This window comes from Bactrocera dorsalis, chromosome 4 (genome assembly GCF_023373825.1).
Source record: "Bactrocera dorsalis isolate Fly_Bdor chromosome 4, ASM2337382v1, whole genome shotgun sequence".
In the NCBI taxonomy this organism is placed as follows: Eukaryota; Metazoa; Arthropoda; class Insecta; order Diptera; family Tephritidae; genus Bactrocera; species Bactrocera dorsalis.
Window position 1 is genome coordinate 21987026 of NC_064306.1, and position 17566 is coordinate 22004591.

The 17566-nt window shown below is 35.8% G+C and overlaps 1 protein-coding gene and 2 long non-coding RNA genes across 4 annotated transcripts in view; all 3 read left to right on the forward strand.

The window, feature by feature from the left end:
- Positions 1-17566, forward strand: part of LOC125778504 (uncharacterized) — a 90415-nt gene that overhangs the window by 53469 nt on the left and 19380 nt on the right. The gene's annotated exons all lie outside the window — the stretch shown is intronic.
- On the forward strand, positions 1206-17528 carry LOC115066696 (uncharacterized). Of its 2 annotated transcripts, XR_007422756.1 has the most exons (6): positions 1207-1514; positions 14814-15059; positions 15137-15326; positions 16469-17114; positions 17188-17285; positions 17344-17528. It is a non-coding gene; the product is annotated as an uncharacterized LOC115066696 (long non-coding RNA). The 2 variants fall into 2 exon arrangements; XR_007422755.1 differs by having other exon boundaries at positions 1206-1514; positions 15137-17114.
- LOC125778511 (uncharacterized) lies at positions 5533-10905 on the forward strand. Its single transcript, XR_007422761.1, has 2 exons — positions 5533-7622; positions 7665-10905. It is a non-coding gene; the product is annotated as an uncharacterized LOC125778511 (long non-coding RNA).

The following is a 17566-nucleotide window of genomic DNA, read 5'->3' on the forward strand; positions in this document are numbered from 1 at the left end:
ACCATATCGTTCAAGACTAATAACCGCCATGTTGCTTCCTTTGGTGACGTACTTACAAACGTATTTTATCGATAACACCAAACTGCAACAGTGGCGAATATGGTACGATCCATGTGTTATCAACTTCGTTACTCACGCCTCTAAATTGAATGCTAAATGTTCTGTTATCTGTTTCCGAAAGAAAAGTACGTGGATGCTGTTTCGTGCATTTATTGTGAGACATACAAACCGAAGTGGGATTGTGGTAACCGCAAGGTCCCTGAACCGTATTGGTTTTCATCACTTCGTATAAAACTGGACCTTTCTTTGCATCAGGAATTGCCGCATGATTGAATGATTTCATCAATTTGATCTGGTGTAATCACCTTCCAATATCCAAAGAAGAATGTGTGAGTGCGGCAAACCTCACTTTTGCCACTCAACAGAGTACATCTAGCATCTAACAGCACCATATATGCGTTGCTTCAAGATAATGTCCATCGAAGCTGTTGCTTGAAAAGTCTTGCTGTGACATCGTGACGATCGCTTTCTGATTGATCGCGACCCATAATACCGCACGTACATATGTCAACGCATCCTGGGAGTAGTCGTTCATGTGCCTCGGGCTGCTAATGTATGTTGATGCCAAAAAGAACGCCGACCGATATTAGCGCGACCTCTTCATGGCATCGTGACAAATTTCAATCTGTAATTGATCACTTTGTGTGAAAATCACATAACATTTTCACGGAATAATTTTAAAAAAATTTTGAAGCAAACGCCAAATTTGAAAGATCTAAATAATTAAAAAACAAAACAAAAAAAATTGAATAAAAAAAATTGTATGGAAAAAATTAACTTTTTGGAATTGTTCAATTTTCCGACTTTTCCTCATGAGAGACATACAGCTTTTTATTTCTAAACCTTTCCCGATCCACAACGAAGAACCTCTTAAAATTTCATCAATATTGGCCCAGCCGTTCTCCTAGCGTCACTAACGAACAAACATTCATTAGTTTGTATGAGAAAAAGGAAAGGGATGTTTTTAGGGGTTTTCCGGCAATTATTCGAATTTTTTTCTCCGCAGAAACCATCCCTGAACCTCAACAAACATTTTAAAAAAAGAATTATCAAATTTGGTTCAGTCGTATGAAAGTTATGAGCGTACATACATTTTGGCGATTCATTTTTATTTATATATGTACATAGATTACAATAATTATATAATTAAGCTTCATTTTTTGTATAAAAAAGGGAAGAATGCCACCAATGAAATTTGTGAAGCTTGCGGAGACGATGCTAATCAGTTCGTCTAGCACAACAATGGTTCCCTCGCTTCCGTTCTGGAAATTTCGATATGAAAGATGCACCTCGCTCTGGTCTATCTATACAAAACGTAGATGAAATTATGGAAAAGATTGATCCGGACCGTCTCATAATCAGCCATGGCATCGCTAAGGAACTTAACACTCATCATCAAACGGTTTTGAACCATTTAAAAAAAGGCTGTCTACAAAAAGAAGCTCGATTTTTGGGTAAGCACAAAAAATTTTACAACTGCTGTGAGCTATACAGGTATTTGTAAAGACTAATCAGCACTATGTTTTTTCATACGCTGTTATGGTATGTTTCGCTAATTAGACCATAAGGAATTTACATAGAAAATTCGTGGGTGGAAAATGCTGATGACATTGAGGCTCTAGAGAACTAATTCATTATATGGAATTTTTCCGAATCGTTCTTTGGAGATTTAACTATAATATTAACTCGAATCCTCCTGGTACTTTTATTGCCGGGGATTTCTGAAATATTTAAAGCGATGACTTTTATAGGTCCAATGATCACTTACGTACCATCCTTATTTTAAGGCATCATTCCTAAACCGACTTTTGAGGTGTGACCATATGGTCACACTGGGCATGATATGGGGTAATTTTTCTCATGTTTTTATTTGCAGTAAAGCAAAGATTTATCCCACATATTTCAACTAAACAAGTGTGAGTTAAAAGAAAATGATTTAAACAGTTATTTAAGTATATATTGAAAACTATTTTTTATTAAAATAATATACATTAAAAACTATTTTTCATAAAAACATTTTATACCGTATCGTATTTAATAATTAAGATGGCATATGATATTTCTCAAAACATTTTACGCAAATCCCAACGTTACATTTCGAGCACTCGGTTCTACCAACAGAAACGCACAAATCGGCAGCACAACGTCTTCTTTTTTCGCATGGACGAACGAAATGATTGAGCCCATCATGTCTCAATGCCTCCTCTGCTGTTCCTTTCAAACACCTTTTTCGAGGACCCTTTGATTTGGGGCGGTCACCAAAGTGTTTACAATAGTAAATGGCTATTTGTCGCCGAAACTCGAGCTGAGGTATTTCTGGGTAGACCGATCTGTGTAGCAGCCAACTATTTTGTACCGAAACGTCAACTAGCCACGTAAAGATACTATTCTACCACTTCTTTCCTCTTATACTTATTCGATACAAGCCCACATTCTGATCCATACGATCTACGCCGCTCATATATTTATTGTACTCCCTGATAACTAATGGCCGTGGAACATCAATAAATTTTGTAGTCGAAGCGATGCTAACAACTGCGTTATCATTCCATTTTGTGAGAAAAATATTAGCTTCTTTCAATTTTGTACTCAATATGACCACGCTCCTTATTTTTCAATATTTTTTTATGTTCAATCGGGCAACTTTTTGGCAGCCGATTTTCCCGGATCGTACTTGTTGCGGTATATCCTCGAGCTTTCAAGTAAACTAATAGAGAACACTGGTGAAAAGATTGTCAAAATAGAAGGAAAATGGTAGATTCTGAACCGCTGGTGTAAAATCGTCTATCATATTCAGCAGTGGAGCTGCGCATTTTCCAAATGTTTGCTCGTAGGTTCTATTGGCACGAGGATTATTTCCTTGATATCTTACACAAGGACCAAACTTTATAACCGAACCGTAATGGTTTTCCTTTGATGAACTGCTTGCATCCGTGACGCCCAAAATATGATATCATGCTCTCGTCAAATGAAAGCTGTTGTTCCGGATGGACATGCTTCAGCATATTTGATTTTAAGTGGTCGGTTAAGGACCGCAGTTTCCACATCTTATCTCCATCAGTTATTTTTTTACAACTATCCTCAAAGTGTAAGAATCTCAAAATTTCCTCGAATCGATTTCTACGCATAGCTAAATATACCATCTCATTGCGCATGTCATTGTCAACGCTCCAAAATGACCTGAACGTACTTCGACCATTGTATCCACTGACCAACAAGATGGCTATGAAAACTTTAAGCTCCGCACTGGTAATTTGAGGATTTGGTTTACCAAGAAAAATTGCATATCTTCGCGATTCGTTTATAATGTGCTCTATGAGTTCATCGTCAAAAAATTTTTCAAGTTGCTCATGAGGCTTCACCTTACAGTCTTCAAAATTTCGTGAAGGGAAAATGGGGATCAATCCGTCCGAGTTATCTTCTACCCACGTAAAATGTGATTCCTTACGTAACAGTGGAGGTGGCACTGAAGACGGTGTAGGTTTCACTTTTCGTAAGCCGCTGACATACGTTTCAGGTTGTGATGAGGACGGTTCTATTGACATTTCGCCCTGTTCCTCTAACAAATTAGTTTGCAAGTTCTGAGTAGAGTTTTCTAATATGTCGATCAACACAGAATCAGCAACTTCCAAGTCATCCTCCTCATCATCATTATCAATCGTTAAAACCCTTTTACCACTGCTCATCACTAACTCACAAGGTGCCTTCAATTGACCAACACATATATCCTCTGGCTTACCTACGTCGTCTTCATCACCATCATCTTCTCCACTGATTGCACCATTTTCGTTGTCCGGAGGTAAGATACTCGTATATAGAGCAGCGGGCGAATCTTCTTCATCGCTATCACAAAAGTCATTTATATAGTAAATAACATCTTGTGTGTTTAAACGTCTGAAAATTTGGAAAGAATTCACCACAAATTATAAAGTTTTCAATTCATTTGAACGAAAATTACGTTACATAAAATGAGCTTTTAATCTAGCCCAGCGTGACCATATGGTCACACCAGGAAAAAATACCGTTAATGGTCAACAAGAACATTTTATTTTTTTACAAAATATAGTTGTCATAAATTTTCACTTTATTATTATTCAAATTGAAACTTAACTTCTTTTAAAAACAACACACTTCCAAAAATATTACGGTACTTACCTTTTGTTTCTATCAAAATTCGCATTTTTTGCCATCTTTTTTTCTTTCAACTTTTTCACACCTGCTCACTTCGAAACAAAGACACTTTATGAAAAATTTTAAACGCAGTTCGCTTCGCTCATGTGTATTTACATGGAAAAAGCTAGTTCAAAGGAAATTATTTGGGTGAGCTCTGATTTTTTTTTTAAATTCAACTACTACTTCTTGCGTGACCATATGGTCACACTGGGGTTAACTGAGTTAATATTAATGATAAAAATATAAATCATGAAATACTTCCTTTTTTCCTTCTTAGTCGCGTTTGGCAGATATTTTCTTGGACCGGACTTCTCGTTTATAAAAAATGTATTACCATTTGAAGGCGGAAGAAAAAATTTGATCACTCAAGTGTATAGGGTTACTAGATCGGTCCAGCTAAAAATCAGTACGTCTCCATCAAAAAAGCAAAAACAAAAGTAAAAAAAAGAGCAGGGAACAGATAGATCACAAATTCCAGAGTCTCAAATAGACAGAATTTAATTATTTTCCAGCATCGTACAATTTACATATTTTTTGGCACTGCCGATTGCTTTTAGCATATCAACTTTTTCAGTTTTCATTATATATTTATGGAAACGTTGCATGACATGTTCTTATAAGTAAATTTAGTGACAATCATGTTGCGAACATTTTCAACAAGAAGACGATTGCGTTCATCACTCCCTTGGATATTGATGAGAGAGAAAATTCTTTCAAAATTAGCATTATGTCCGGGAATAGAAAAAAAGTACTGCGCAATTTTCAAAATTTCAGAAAAGGGATCAATGTTTGAATTCGCTTTAAAAAATGTATAAATCTGGTCATTTGAAGTTTGTGAAAAAAATTTTATTGAATCCTCGTCATTCTCTTTTTTCTTTTCTATAAAATTGTTCAAATTCACCAATTGATCAATTATCTTCTCTTCATGGATATGTACATTTTTTAATTCGAGAAACTGCATTGTTTGCACAACTTCTTCATATCGAACATCTTTTGATATGCGATCAAATTTCAACCATTGGAAAACTTTTAATTCGGACAAAGATGAAGTCCATTTCAACAAGTATTCAAGAGCTTCCTAATAAACAGTGACGGTTCTTTCATGGAAATCAAGGCATTCCTTTTCTTTTCCTTCTGATTTCAAAGTGTTAAGATTTGAAAGTAGAGTAAGAGGCAAAAACTTGTGCTTGATTCTTTCGCGCAAGGAATTAGAACCGATTCAATGATTGAATTATGTAATTTCAAGAAAGTTGCCTTTGCTTTCTATTGATGCTATTTTACATTGAAAAATGAACGTATATGAGTGGACAAATAAAAGATAGCTTTCAGCCAAATCATCAGAAAAGAAATTTTCCATAAATTTTGGAGGTTTTTCGATTGATAAAAAGTAAGCTTTTAATGCAGGGAACAGTTTGAGAATTCGTTCCACTGCAGGAAACGAACTAGGCCATCGAGTCTTTCTGTGTGAAAGTAAGGGTTGATATTGAACATCAACGAACTCACAGAATTCTTTCAATTCAGCTGTTTTGACAGTGTACACCGAGAAATGCCTGAACAGTTTAAAAACGAGGGCATCAATATCAAATTTTCCGAATTGATCTAATCCATGCTGGGCGCAATTATGAAGAATATGAGCAGGGCACCCAACACCAATGACGCGAGAATTTACTTTTTCTTTGAAAAGGGCCAACACATTTTTAGACCCCTTGCAATTCAAGCCACCAAAACTGATTGGAGCGTTATGTGCTACAAAAGCTGTCAATTGTTCAGTCAAATTTTGTGTCTCGAGAACGCTTTCAATCAAATTTGTAATCGTTTCAGCCTTCTCGTTATTTGTTTCTTGTAAATCCAGCAATTTTACTTAAATACCCCCATTTTCAAAATCAAAGCATTGAGTAACAATGGGGAAAAGTTTATGATGACCATGATTAGAAGGATCTGTGAACTGAATTCCTTCTAAAGCTTTTTGCCTCAGTTTTTGTTCTCGCGCAAGACAATTGTTTGGCTATTTCAGAATCTACGAATAACGTACGAAGAAGAGGTGCAGTACAATCCATTACATTATAACTAGAGTGGCGTTTTACAGTGTGGAATGCCAGAGTTCCTTCTCCAGCCCAGACTTTAAGTGCCGTTGGATTGAAAGTTTCCAAGGATTGCGATGTTGAAGAGGTTCTCACGTTTTTTTTGTGTCTCTCTGAGTTGACGTAGTTTCTTAAATCATAAACTTCAAAAGCAATTGAAACATTCCAACTATCAGCTGGCAAATTTCATTTATCATGCATAATGCATCATTTAAAATTCAAATTATTACGGTTCATAGAAAAAAGATTGAGAAGACAGAAAAACGTGCATTCAATTAACTACAATACAAGTGAGAAAAAAATCTTATAAAGTTTTTAGACACATTCAAGAATTTATATACATCAACAATACTTTTTTTCATGTCATACTGTATACGGCATGAAAAACAAGTATTATTGATTTTAGAGATGAAATTAGAAAGGGCACCCACCGCCATGAGCAAAAGAAAGGGAACAAGAACAAACTTCACACTTCTCTTCTTGCTCGGTTTTGCCCTGTACAAAGCAAGGGAATTGTTTTTGCAAAGCGGACGTAAAATCATAATTGCCTTTTCTTTTCCTTTTTGCTTCAGTTGCCATTGATAACTGAAAGTACTCCAAATGTAAAATGAATTTAATTTTTGAAATAATTTCATTTCACATCATGTTTATAACCTCACAAGTCTTGGAGTGTAAATTAAACGAAAACTCGATTGATTTGAAAGAATTATAAACGTTGTTGACAATGGTGGTGGCTGTGTATAACAGTATCGAAAGTCTTGATAACGATCGATATATTTTGTCTCTTTTCATCTGATTTAAAATCGTTCGGTGCGTTTATCGAATGTGCGCGTGTGTGTATCTAATAAATTTGCGAAAAAAGTCGTTTCGCCGAGAATCAGTAACCTTAATTGAAAAATCAATATATCAGTACGGGGGTCTAAAAATCAGTACGCGTACTGATAAAATCAGTACATCTGGTAACCCTACAAGTATAATTCTTAATGCCGAAAGTGTTATATTACGTGCTGTGCAAAACAAAAGCAACAAATTTAGTTCAATAATAATTTTTGTTATACTTTTTCCAAAATATATTTTAACAAAAATTTTATAACAGAAAATAAAATACTTGTAAAAAGTTTAACTAAAACATTTTCCAATTAATTGCTCTTAGTAAATATTGCTGAGAAAAATAACAAAATATACTTCACAGTCAATTAGTAATTGTGCAAAACTAAAGCAACACATTAATATTTTGTATAAGAACCCTTAGCTTTTATAATCTCAGCACATCTTCGGGGCATTGATGCTATCAAATTATCAATTGTGGTTTGTGGGATGTTTATCCACTCCATTTTTAACGTGTCAAAGACTTGTGGGATGTTTATCCACTCCATTTTTAACGTGTCAAAGAGTTCTTCTCGGTTGCCAAAACGCCGACCAGAAACTGCTCGCTTTAAAAAGCCAAACAGGTTCTCGATTGGATTCAAGTCCGGGGATTGAGCAGGCCAATCAAGAACCTGAACACCACTGACCCTAAGAGAGTCTTTTACCAGCTTAGATGTGTGTTTCGGGTCGTTGTCGTGTTGAAAGACCCAAGAAAGTGGCATATTCCACGCAGCATGGTAGCATAAAGGTTTCCAAAATACTTTTGTACAAAAACCTTTCCATTATTCCATCTATTTTCTTAAAAGGACCAACCCCGCTGCCGGAAAAACACGTCCACACCATAATGCAACCACCACCATGCTTGAAACTCATCCTACAGTTCCTTGCACTATGGCGTTTACCTTTATGCCGGCTGACTGTACTCATTCCATCCGAATTAATCATATTAAACTTTGATTCGTCGTTCGTTTTCCATTTAGCAACGGACCAATTACAATGTGCATTTGCGAAATTCAATCTAGAAAAAAAATTTGGTTGAATAGTCATCAATATATAGAAGCCTATGATGTTAGGTGTCAATATACCTTTTTTGCAAGTGTTTTTTTTGTAAGCATCGGTTTCTTCGCTGGTCTGTAACTTCGCAAGTTGTTTTCGATTGCTGGTCTACGAACTGTACTTGCATGAATATTTAAATTAAGAGTTTTAACAACTTCATTTGAAGTGGCAAATGGATTTTTCTTGAAAACTCTACACATTTGCATATCAGTTCGAGGGTCGGTTTTACGCGGTCGTCCGCCTAAATGCACTGTCGTAACACTTTTGGTCAAATAATACTTTTTAATTAGTCTACAAATGATAGATCTATTGATATTATATTTTTTAGCTATTTTACTTTGAGCGCCTCCGTTACGATAATTAGTTGTAATGCTCATTTTCAAACTATCGCAATACTTTTCTCGCGCCATTTCAAACGTCCTTTTGCTCCCAATATATAAAACGAACTAATTTTTATTTTGCTCTAAATAGTTATATGCATTAGTAAAACAACACCTGCATAACTGTAAATCCGTTATTTTCCAAACCTTCGTCGTCTACTACATTAAAGTAAATCGTTGCTTTTGTTTTGCACAACTCGAATTCAAATATAATTATTTTTTGTTATTTTTGCATTTATTTAATACCGCTTAATGAAGTGTACCGGTGCTTAAATTGCTTCTTACCCATAAGTAAACATCCACTTGAGTGAAATTTTTTTTAGCTCTGTTTCTTTTGTTGAAAATGTCAATGCCGTTTTGTTGCTTTTGTTTTGCACAGCACTGTATGTTATATTATACATACGTAATGACTTTCGTTATTCTAACAAATCTCATGTCAAATATAACGATCAGTGTGTGAGTTATTTCTTTTATAAAATTGCTTGAATATGTGTTCTCGAGTATATGTACCTGAGCAATCTCAAAGCTTCCAATTTCAGGATAAATTGGGTATTTCCGACTTTCCAGCTGATTTTAGGTTGGTAACAATGTGTGATATTCTAATGAAATAATATTAACAACTTTTCTTAAAAATGTATATTAGTTTTTGAGCGTCTGGTGTATTTATTAAATTTAGCCTCTCCGGTTGAGTTTTTATCTGACCGGAACTAAAAAAAAAACTAAGTGAGTCTGTGCGCTAACAGGTCAATTGAAAAGTTCCCGGCCTGACACATAGATGGCGCTAATAGAATTAAATCCATTATTTTTAATTTGCGCCATCATTATAAGTTTGACAGCTGTCGTATTACTAGTTTGTGAATTATATCATTATAAGTGAAGCAAATTTTCCTATTGTGAAAAAAATGGATGGCTTTTAGGGCGGAAAATATTGTGGAATCCAAGGTTTTGATTGATCAACATTAATTGGACTATTCATCAGTAAAATTAACCGTTGAGAAGTGGTTTGCTCAGTTTGAACGATGCGAAATGAGCACAGAGGACGGTGAAGGCAGTGGACGCCTAAAAGAGGTTGGTAACGGCGAAAACATTTGGGTAAAAAATAAGGACGAGTTGATGATTCTTAGCAGTGTTTGGTAATGTCATTAACAAACCCCTCTACCTTGAAAAAAAAGGTCCGTAAATAGCGGCTATTACATAGAGATATTGAACATTGAAAAAATTCCAGACTCGGGCTTCGGATTGCTTCCGCATTCACCGTATTCTCCAGATCTGGCCCAAGCGACTATTTCCTGTTCTCAGATGTCAAAAGAATGCTTGCTGGGAATAAGTTTTTATCCAATGAAGAGGTCAAAGCCAAAGCTTTGTACTACAGTATACTCTCGAAAAGTAAATCGATTGGTATTTTGGGTAATTTACTTTTTCGAATAATTTACTTTACCAAATATATACATAAATTATCTGTTTTTATAATATTAAATGCATTTTTAAGCTTAAAAAATTCATTCATTTATTTGCTTCAATAAAACATATGGATTTACATGAAAAACATATTTACATTTACATACATACATATCGCTCATTTGCTGCAAGACCGGCATAAGTCAAAAAAATCGAAGCTCCAGAAAACGCGTTTAAAGTTTTCAACTGACTACAACCTTACACGGTGACTCCAACCTTACACCTCTTCTCAAGCGGAGCATATAAGAGGTATTCATATGAATTTTTCACTCAACATGAAGTATGATATAACGAACAATTCTGCATCATTAACTCAAAAATCACGTTTTTTGATTTATGCCGGTCTTGCAGCAAATGAGCGATATGTATTTACTATGAAGAGAAAAAATCTTGAATATTCTTTTGTTTTTTTTTTCATTTGCAATATATTTTCTGACCATTTTTGTACGACAATTCAAAAAGTCTGACACCTGATTTGCATCGTTTTCATTTTTAAACCAGTGGATCAAGTTGTTTACGCTTTGAATTGCTTCCGCATATGTCACTTTGGGTTCCTGGCTAACTTCTTCTCCATCTGAAGTGTCTGACAAAATTTCTATTTCATCAGCAGTTTCTTTGTTTACTAAAAAGGCGCGATAAACAAGAGAGTAAGTGTTTTTGCATCATCGTAAAAAACGCTGCTTGCTTCGTTTCGAATTTTTTATCACACTCTCTGAAAAGTAAATTAAAAAAATTACTTTTTCGAGGTGCATGTGTAATCTTAAAGGTGATTTACTTTTCCGCGATTATTTACTTTCTGAGAATTTACTTTTCGAGAGTATACTGTACAACAAGTAACGAAAGGCTAAGTCTGGGAGTAACCGAATATTTTATACTCCTGCAAGAATCAATGCCCGGGAAATTCCTTCAGGTGCTGCTAAAATTTTATATTAGGTAAGGAAGGGATGTAACCAAAATTTCATGCTCTTGCAACTTATACATAGGCTGCTATATACAATTTCTGGACTAGGCAACACTAAGTGTTGCATGAACATTTTCGTGCGATCATTTTTCACAACTTTCGACGTGGATTATCACGACAAGAGTGCATCGATGAACTAAAATCTTTGTATGGCTATGAAGCACCATCCTATAGCACTGTGAAAAACAATTCACTGTTACAACGAATTCAATCGTAGCCGACGCTCGCTCAAAGACGAATTCCGTGAAGGTCGTCCAAAAACAGCCGTTGTGCTAGAAAACATCGATGCCGTACGTGAACTGATAATACAAGTCCGTCTGTAACATACCTTCAGATAGAGGCATGCCTATGCATTTCTCCTACCAGCATACATTCGATATTGCATGAATATCTGGCCGTAAGAAAGGATTTGTTCTCGTTGGATCCCGCACAATTTGACAATCGCTCAAAAAAAGGCTCGTGTGGATTGGTGTAAAGAAATGCTGAAAAAATACGATCGCGGTGCTTCAAAAGACGTTTATAAGATCGTCACAGGTGACGAATCATGGATCTATGCGTATGAGCCCGAAACAAAACAGTAATCGACCGTGTGGGGCTTCCAAAACGAGCCAAATCCAACGAAAAAAAAACAAAAACAAAAAAAAAAACACATTTTCGTTGATAAATATGCCTATTTTCATTATTAGGCCGGAAATATGTATACATATATAGCAGCCCTCGTACATACATATGTATACAAGGTGTACAAAGTAAGTAACTTTTTGAATCTATATGTCGATTGGTGCGTTAGAATCTGCTATCTTTATCGATTGTCCAGTGAGAATTTCATGACATTTCATCGATTGGAAGTGAAGTTATTGCGTTTTAAGTGTCAGTATGTTTGTGTATCGGTGCGAAAATGAGCTTCGAACAAAGAGCCAACATTAAATTATACCCTGAACAGGGTATATTAAGTTTGTCACGATGTTTGTAACACCCAGAAGGAAGCGTCGGAGACCCTATAAAGTATATACAGTGGCTCACAGCTTATTTCATGCAAATGAATTTACAACATTTGAAATGTTATATCTTGACAACGAAAACACATATCGAAATAATTCAAACTCCTAGTTGTTAATACGAATGTGTAGTTTATAAAAGATACTTCATTTTTTATTTTTATTTGATATTTAATAACTTATAAACAAAAAAACAGAAACATAAACAAATTTCATATCACAGCTTATTCCATGCAGTGTACTTTTAATTAAAAATAAGATAAATAATTTGTTTAGAATTAATACTTAATACTTAGTATGATATCCGTTAGCTTTTAATACAGCTTTTAGTCTAGCTGGCATGGACTCAACTAGTTTTTTTGTAATTTCTGTTCCAATTTTGTTCCACTCTTCCAAAATAGCACTTTTTAGCTGTTCCTTATTACTGATGCGGTGTTTACGGATGTTATTTTCTAACAAAGACCATAAATTCTCTATCGGGTTCATATCAGGTGACTGGGCCGGTGGATTCATTAAATGTGGACAATTCCATATTAGCCAGGTCTGTACTATTGACGCTTTGTGTTTAGGATCGTTGTCCTGATAATATCGGAAATTTTGACGGATCCCAAGTTTCTTGGCACTTTGGATTAAATTTTCTTTCAATATATTAAGGTACAATGTTTTGTCCATAATACTCTCAATAAATACCAAATTTCCAACGCCGGCTGCAGACATACACGCCCATACCATAACACTGCCCCCACCATGTTTAACAGTTGGCCTAATGTTACATCTCTGAAGCTCTGTATTGGGTTTCCTCCACACGTAAGCCATTCCATCTGAACCGAAAAGTTTGAATTTCGACTCGTCAGCAAAAATTACACTATTCCAGAAGTTAAAATCCTTGGTTTCCAGCTCCCTTGCAAAGGTAACTCGGCTTAGCTGGTTCTTTTTGCTAATGAATGGCTTCTTTCGGGCTACTCGGCCATTGAAGTCATGCGCACGTAGTACCCGACGCACAGTTTCGGGACAAAATGATTTCCCTAGCTCCCTCTGAATCTCTGTAGTTAACTTTGGACTTATAGCCTCGGGTTTTCTTTAATTTTACGCACATTTAAACGCTCGTCACGTTCACTGAAAATTTTATTTGGTGCGTTTCGGCCTTTATTTTGAATTCGACCTTCATGCACGAAACGCTCAATTATATTTTGCACTGTAGCACTACTTAAATTTACAATCTCAGCAATTTTTCGCTGTGATTTTCCATTTTTGAAATGGTTAATGACCAATTCTCGCTGCTCAATCGTTGTACGGGGGCCCATTTTACTCAAATTGGTACACTGGTGTACTCGACACTCAAAAACACACTAAAATTTTCTTCAAAATATTACTGAATGCCAGCCCTAAGATTTACAAATGCCTAGTACCGCAACCCAAGCAACGGGATTTCCCCACAACATAGACAAGTGAAATAAGCTGTGAGCAAAATTCCTGGAAGGTAGCTCGAATTCTTGTCTTTGTAAACGTAAGATTGTTCTTCCAAGAACTTTATTTAGCTTACTATATTAGTAAAACATTGTAGAATATATATTCATCAACTTTTTTTTCTTAAGTGTTTTTTCTTTCCATTTTATGACTTAATAAACAGAAAAATTTATATTGCATGAAAAAAGCTGTGAGCCACTGTATATAAATAATCAGTATGTTGAACTGAGTCGATTTAACCATGTCCGTCTGCCCATCCGTCCGTCTGTCTGTCTGTATATATACGAACTAGTCCCTCAGTTTTTAAGATATCCTTTTGAAATTTTGCAAACGTCATTTTTTCTTCAAGGAGCTGCTCATTTGTCGGAACTGCCGATATCGGACACTATAACATATAGCTGCCATATCAACTGAACGATCGGAATCAAGTTCTTGTATGGAAAACTTTGACATTTGCCAATGTATCTTCACCAAATTTGGTATAGATTATTTTCTAGAGCAACAATGTAATCTCCGAAGAAATTGTTCAGATCGGTTAACTATAGCATATAGCTACCATACAAACTGAGCGATCGGAGTCAAGGGCTTGTATGGAAAACTTTAGCATTTGGGATGGATTACTGCTTAAGGTAACAATATAATTTTCAAAGAAATTGTTCAGATCGGTTAACTATAGCATATAGCTGTCATACAAACTGAACGATCGGAATCAAGTTCTTGTATGGAAAACTTTCACATTTGACAAGATATATTCACGAAATTTGGTATAGATTATTTTTTAAGGCAACAATGTAATTTCCGAAGAAATTGTTCAGATCGAATTACTATAGCATATAGCTGCCATACAAACTGAACAGATAGTTATTAACAGAAATGCACCTCTGAAGGATATTTAGCTTCGGTGCAACCGAAGTTAACGTTTTTTCTTGTTTTGTTTTAAAATTGGTAAAACTTTTACCGGAATGTTTCAATTGATGAAACAAGTTTATTGCTTATCCCGTAGCAAAGGGCACGAGTGGTTTCAGCGTTTTCAAAGTGGTCGTGAGGTCAGAAGCAGTAGAAGGCTATTTTGAATAAAATAAATTAATTTTGTCGAAAAAGCCATTTGCTCTGTTTTTTTTCAAGTCCTTTTTACTTTGGAACGCACCTTGTATATCCAACAATGTACATATGTCCAGTTAAAATATCTTACATATTGACTGATATACACATACGGTATAAAGGCGGAAGTTTTACCTGATTTTATCTATTTCTGTCATTACTACATACGAGTATTACTAATTGAAAAATATGATTTTTCGTTTTCATTAAGGCACCTGTTGGCGTTGATCCTGGTTCCAAGATAGACGCAATTACAGATCTCGACTTCAATGTTACGACTTTCAACAGTGACGTGCAGGCCAAACTGCGAATGCGATGACTATTTGTTTGATGACAGGATATATTTCGTCTTGATCTCGTTCACAACAAGGCCCACACGTTTCGCTTCTATATTCAGTATGAAGAAAGCAAGACTACCGGCGCGGTTGTTAAGGCCAATGATATCGATATCATCAAGGTATGCCAGCAGCTGCACACTCTAATATAAGATGTACATTCTCTATTTAACTCGGCAGTATGTATTATTTTCTCCAGCAATAGATTGAAGACATCACACGATAAAAAGTATCCTTGTCTGAAGCTTCGCTGGTTTCGAATAGCTCGGAGAAATCCTTCCCGATCCTGACGGATGGTAGCTTACACAGCCGTATCAGCTCAGGGTGGATACCAAGCGGCATTGAGGCATTTTCGTGCTGTCGAAGGCGGCTTTAAAATCGACGAAGAGGTGATGTGTGTCGATGTGTTTCCAGATTTAAAACCACACTTAACAGGTTCACAGAACCTACAAGAGTATTCTCCGATCATGAAATCTTCTGATAGCCGCCGCATCTTTTCGTAGAATATTCGATCATTACCCCTGGCGGTCAGCTTGTCAAGCACTTTGTGCTCACATATTTCGGACTCTCTCTTGTTTTGTCTGCAGATGTTGTGCTCGATTGTTATGTAGCGAGGTTGGTAGTCTGTTTTATCTCCACTGCGACACGGCACTCCTCATCGTAGCACCTGTTATTTGGCCTTGTTCGAAAAGCAATGGCTTCTTTTGCAGCTGTATGTAAGTAGTTTCTAAGTTAGTTTGCAAGTTTGAAATACCGACCCACAGTTCCTTTATGCCGAGTTGCTAATTAGTGCAAGTCGAGTGGATACCCGTTTCGCTGTCGGTTGTGATAGCAGCTTATCGACATCGTACCTTCCCTGTGTTTGTTGACGGAGCGTTCGCACGTCAAGGGCACTGAATAAATGTCGTCCATCTATCACAACATCATCGATCAGCTTTTCGATCCGGACACAGCCAAGCTTTGATTTTTTAAGAGGGCCATCCGGTGTGAAGGCCTTTTTTAAGTTTTTTCGTAATTTTCTATAAAGAAATGAAAATATATAGAGCTTCCAAATTTCTACTATATATTAATTAAGGAGGTATTCTACTCTAGAATTTTGAAAAAATTCGATTTTTTACATATATTTAGAGTTTAGACCCTTAAGAACATATCCTTCAAAGGATTTTTAAAAATTAAAATTATTTTAAGAGCTACAGTTACTTTGTGACGCAGTGCCTAGCCCGGTTCGGTTTGACTCACTTTTTTAAACGAGTTTTTTCGAAACTACTTTTTTCCACACGGTACCGGCATTATCTCAAGTTCTATACAACCGATTTACTTTTGTGTGAACCTACTTTATATAATCCTTTATCGTTCCTACCAGCATCGTGTCAAAATTTTTGTTTTTAATATTTTAAAAAAATTCAGGAATTTAAAAAAAAACGTAAAAAATGATTTTTATTTTCAGGCAGTCGCCATTTTTCAAAATTTTTTTTTCGGGTTCCCTGAGGTAGGTACTATAACAGAATTTCTTTTGATTTTTTCTTTTCAGACCACCAGGAGAGTCAGGATCAATGTCACCAGAATGCGCCATTTTTTTTTACACCTGTCTCTGTATATAATGTAAACGACAATTTTGAGAAAATTATATAAAAGGAAAGGTGTTGAGGAATTTTCCTTTTAACAAAAGAGTTATATCGTCTGCGTAGGCATCCACTTGGCAGCCCCGTTCCTCAAGTTCTTTCAAAAAGTTCCGTGTACTTCGCCACTCTTCCACAGTCGTTCTGTCGCAAAGAAGGCAGTTGATGATATCTTAAGATTAGCTTCGACCTCAAACTTATTAAGAGCTGCTATAATCGCCTATGGCCGTACGTTGTTAAAGGCCTACACGATATCAAGAAAGGTAACGTTGCTGTCCGAACCAATATGACGCTGGCTTTCTTTTGTCGTGCCTTCGCAAGAATCTTCGTCGCCGAGACTAGCAGTCACAACGTCTTCGTTGCTGAAATTATATAAGAAGAAGCATTAAGTTCGTTACGGACAAGTAGACCAAAGGGGATACTTTGTAAGCCGTTGAACAAAAATACAACTCTGTATGGCGATAAAAGTTTTGGAATTTTCGTAAACGACGGTCAAACTTGTGCGTTTAAACGGGTTTTGATTCGTTATCACACTGACAAACACAACGGGCTTAAAATGTAAGTTCATAACGGTTGTTTCTAGTTTATTTTATAACGGAAAATTCTAAAAATAAACCGACGAACCCAACAGTTCTAAATTTTAATTAGTTACTGTTCCACCCGAAACTTTCCGAAGGAAGTTTAAAGACTGTTGAACCACCTTCTCGCGATTTTAATGGAGCGAACAAGGTAAAAAAGATAAATATAAAAATGTTATTTAAATCAATTATTAGTTAATTATTTAAAGGTTTGGGCTGTCATTTGTTTTAGTCATTGCACTTTATCACCGTTAGAGGAGCAGATTAGCGAGCTTCTGGCAATGGAGGCAGGTGGCTAATTTGAACGAAAAAAACAAGAAAAAAAAACAAATTGAAAATAACAAAATTAGAGATTAAAAAGTAAATGCTAGGAATTGAACCATACTACCAATAACTTTTAATTTAGTTATATTTTTCATTTTTTATGACAAG